The 4,864-nt window shown below is 44.4% G+C and overlaps 1 pseudogene; it reads left to right on the top strand.

Moving 5' to 3' along the window:
- Window positions 1-535: 535 nt before the first annotated feature.
- LOC124620411 lies at window positions 536-653 on the top strand (annotated as a pseudogene).
- The last annotated feature ends 4,211 nt before the right edge of the window (window positions 654-4,864 follow it).

Genomic DNA, 4,864 nt, shown 5'->3' with positions numbered 1-4,864 from the left:
TTGTTTCTTCATGAAGAAAGTTCCTTTTTTTTTAAGACGTGAAGATAAAATTTCTGCATGCTCCTTGGTTGAGTATAAATCACGAATTAGGTCATTCAAGTCTGCTTGTGTAATTAAATGTGGTCTTTGTTCTGGAAAATGCTCCTCTTCAGTTGATTGACATTGTGCTTCCTCAGCGTTTGTAGATTCATGATCAGAATTAGGAACTTCTTCCCACACTAGTGGAGGAGTTGGAACTGGAAGGTCTTCACCGTAGGGAACAGGTCTAACTGCTGAGGGTAGATTAGGGTACTTAATATTCTTCTTATTCTTTGATCAAAAGCCAGTTACATTAGACAAACAGAAGTAGCAATCATCAACATGATTTTGAGGCACTCGTAGAGCATTGGTACGCCAAAATGGTAAGTGCTCTTTTTATACTTTCAGCCATTGTGTTAGTTTAGAATTGAACCTAGTTATGTGACGTATCCAATCTTTATCCTGATCTCCCAGTTGGCATTTGAAGTATAAATAATACGACGTCTTCAATAAGTTGGGCAACGGCCTTGCTGCAGTGGATACACCGGTTCCCGTCAGATCACCGAAGTTAAGCGCTGTCGGGCGTGGCCGGCACTTGGATGGGTGACCATCCAGGCCGCCATGTGCTGTTGCCATTTTTCGGGGTGCACTCAGCCTCGTGATGCCAATTGAGGAGCTACTCGACCGAATAGTAGCGGCTTCGGTCAAGAATACCATCATAACGACCGGGAGAGCGGTGTGCTGACCACACGCCCCTCCTATCCGCATTCTCAGCTGAGGATGGACGGCGGTCGGAGGCTCCCGGTGGGCCACTTGTGGCCTGAAGACGGAGTGCTTCAGTAAGTTAGAAACTGGTCGTCTTTGTTTCCTTCTCGTGAAATCACCACATATATAAGAAAATGAATCGGGGTGGTATGTACATCCATGTTTTGATTTCTTCACGTTGTATTTTCAATGCCTACAAAACACATTTCTGTCGAATGAACTTAGCCAGATCAATTCCTGAAAAGAAAAATTCAGACTTGAGATAATACGGAAGGAAGAGTAAGCAAATGTATGTGACTGGAGGATTTAAATACACAGTCTAAAATACACTAATGTTACATATAGCATTTAAGAAGTAGTTCACATTAAAGTTAAGAACAAGAAAGGTCACTGCACTAACTTTTATCACACTCCTTTCAAACACAAAGCACTTAAAAATTATACAGTAAATTCAATATGTTACATAACTTGCAGGTCATAACTTTTAATTCTGGCGTGATGGACACATTCTGATTTCACATTTTATGTCACATTACAATATAGAATTACGTTTTATATGCAGTTTGTCTGTACCAAAACCACTGTTGACTAGAGTTAGCTGATACGTGGTTCCATCATAAAGTTAGTCTCGGCTTCATATATGAACTTACGAGCCCAATTCTCGTCCTTTGGGAGAAGTTTTAATTTTCTGCCTTAACATGAAAAAATCTGCTGCTGAGGCTCACAAAATGCTGGGTAAGACCTATTTGTGAAAGAACGTGCAGAGAATGGCTTCAGCGCTTCAAGAACGGTGATTCTGATGTGAAAGACCGGCATGGTGGTGGTAGAGAGAAGGTCTTCGAAGTTACTGAAACCGACGGTAACAATCACAGGAGATCGTCATGGGAAGTAGCTGATGCAACTGAGCAGTGCACTGAAAGAAAAAAAGACAAAAGTCGACAATACAGCAACAGACATGAAGAGGTGACTTTGTAGCATGACAATGCTCGACACCACGTCCCAAAAACCCGCCAAAGCGTTGAAATGGGAAGTCCTACCCCACCCGCCATATTCCCCATGCATTCATCCCTCTGACTGCCATCTTTTTCGATCAATGGCACACTGCCTGGTTGACCAGCGCTTCCGGTCATGTGAACAAGTGCAAAGTTGGATCTACTCATGGATCTATTCAAAAGGCGCCCAGTTCTTCTGACGCTGGGTTCGTATGTTGCCGGAAAGATGGGAGAAAGTACATGAATTATTTGTAAGTTCTTTTCACAGTAAAACCTCGAACTTTGACAAAAACCGATGGAGGCCAAGTTGTAGATCTAATGGTTCTACCGTACCTGTCAAAGGACCCTCACACTATCAGTTCGATCATGCCAAATAACAACTGTTTTGTTCAGAATGGCTCTGAGCACCATGGGACTTAACGTCTGAGGTCATCAGTCACCTAGAAAAAAAATGGTTCAAACGGCTCTGAACACTATGGGATTTAACTTCTGAGGTCATCAGTCCCCTAGAACTTAGAACTACTTAAACCTAACTAACCTACGGACATTACACACACCCATGCCCGAGGCAGGATTCGAACCTGCGACCGTAGCGGTCGCGCGGTTACGGACTGAAGCGCCTAGAACCGCTCGGCCGCAGCAGCCGGCAACTGTTTTGTTCGTTGACCTTATTATGACATTATAAAAAAAGAAATTCAGTAACTGTAAGTGATATATATCCCCTCTGCCTTAGTTGATTTTAAGGCTTCCATAGCTCTTTTAAATTCTGATTCTAACACTGGGTCCACTATCTTTTCTGTATCCTGGGAATATGAAATATTTGGCGCTTTTATGATTCAAACAATTCCACTACCGGAAAAATCATTACTAGGTAGGAAGGATGATTAGGATTAACGTTTTATCGACCACGATGTCATTAGAGATTGAATACAAGCTAGGAGTGGGGCAGGACATAGATGAAATTGGCCGTGTCCTTTTCCTGGAACCATTCCAGTATTTGCCTTTAGAAGTTAAGGGGAAACAACAGAAAATCTAAATATGGATGGTCGGACGAGGATCTGAACAGCTGTCCTGAATTATTGGGAGTCCGTTGTGTTAACCATAACGTGACCTCGCTTATTAAATCACTATTGCTTCCTGAACCAACAACTGTACTCCTTAATTGCAGATCTGGGCGATTTTGTACAGATCTACGTCACAGATATCCGTAAAGCGGCGGGCGGTCGCATGTGTGAAGCGGCCTTGAATCGAGTTGAAGCGTTCGCACCCGGACTTCTCACTGCAGCGTGTTTCGGCCTCCAAAAACATCGAGGCCGTCGCATTACTCACCTTCCTGCTAAATCACTCTGGTTTCCCAGATGGAAATTATCTGTCACGCGGTGGAGAAAACCAACAAACGAAAATATTATTCTGCTCTCTTCCGTGCTTTAGTACTTGGAAGCCTACAGTTGCGTGCAAGTTTCTCTGCTTCCTTGAAACGTTTACTGTAGCGTAGCTGGGTCTCATCTGAGTGTTGTTTACCTTCCGCAAGGTTGAACTGAAATCAGCTACCCGTTATGTCAAAGGAGTAGACCTGTTCTTGGCTGCTGTGCACTCTGGTCAACGTAGTTTGATTCCCTGTCCTTACGATGTTTCCCCTTCCGCCCAGTTAAGACATGTTATGCTGCAGACGAAGAGATACGCCCATACACCCAGCCTATGGTTCAAATGGCCCTGAGCACTATGGCACTTAACATCGGAGGTCATCAGTCCGCTAGAACTTAGAACTACTTAAACCTAAATAACCAGGGAATCACACACATCTATGCCCGTAGCGGTCGCGCGGTTTGCGCCTAGAACCGCTCGGCCACACCGGCTGGCTACACCCAGTCTACCCTAAGTCGTCAGCCTATCTTAGTGGAGTGGAATTACAAATTTGCAGAATCTCTTAATACGCCTTTGTATTGTGGATTAGATCATGCTAATTCCAGTGCATCTCGCCGGATGAGTGTGGAAATACACCTTAACAGAAAACTGCCAACGAAACAGGCATTCGTCAACGTTGATCGTCGACTAAGGTTAACAGGAAACATTTCAGGTGAAAGGCGTCACGTACCTGCAAAGAAAAGGATACGCACCACCGAATTTGAAGAAGGCGTTTCGGAACATGCGGCTGCCAAATTAATAACACGAACACGTGCAATTTTCCACACAATGCATGTTTATCTCGCGAGTATTTGGCTGCTGGCACGGTGAGTACAAACCGGTGCAAGCTATAGCACTGCCGTACGTCGAACCAAGACAACTATTCTCACCGTGGTTCCTTCATTAATTTGCTGGTATCCGAAGTTTTCCAAAATTCGTGACGTTTACTGGCGTGTCGGCTTTTACAAGGGAGGGTATTTTTTAACCTCCCAGTAGCCACCTCCGACTTACTAAAAATCAACAGACTTCCCGTACGAGAAGCTAACAGACGATATTCCCAGATCAGATTGAGGCTTGGTGTGACATTACTGCGTCAGTTCTTGGGTGAGTACGAAAAAGTGGTCTCCGTGCCACAATGGGCGGCGACCTGCCAAAGAACAACAACTACAGCAATGGCAGTGTTCCACATTCCCGTCCTGCACATACTGTTTAGTGAAACACGACATGGCCACATGCCCTAAGCGCTGGGTGACTTGCAACTGCATGAAAAAAGGTTATATAGTGTCTCTGTGTCATTTATAGCCCCCTTCTGCAGACATGGACATGGATGTTAATCTCGTGCCTTCAGTGTTCACGAATCATAAAAAACTGTTTATCGAAGTGCAAGCAAAGGACGAGGTTCTCAGGCTACAAGCGGACATATCCGTAGCCGCGACTTTATTGAATTCCCTGGTTTCTCGACGTTTGGTGAGCCATAACAAGCAGCATATTCCAATTTCGGGGCAATTTATGGTTCCAGTGGCTTTTCACCATCAAGGGAAATCGGAATTGGACTTGCTGACATCGTTAGATCTAACAGTCGGCAGATGATGGTTGAAGTGGTCGGTATAGCAAGCAGAAATCTACAGATACCAGTATTCGAATGCTGGCCCCTGTTTTGACCAGAATCGAGGTGAAATCTTCCC

The sequence above is a fragment of the Schistocerca americana genome, chromosome 6, assembly GCF_021461395.2.
Source record: "Schistocerca americana isolate TAMUIC-IGC-003095 chromosome 6, iqSchAmer2.1, whole genome shotgun sequence".
NCBI classification, from domain to species: domain Eukaryota; kingdom Metazoa; phylum Arthropoda; class Insecta; order Orthoptera; family Acrididae; genus Schistocerca; species Schistocerca americana.
This window is presented reverse-complemented; position numbering and strand designations above follow the sequence as displayed.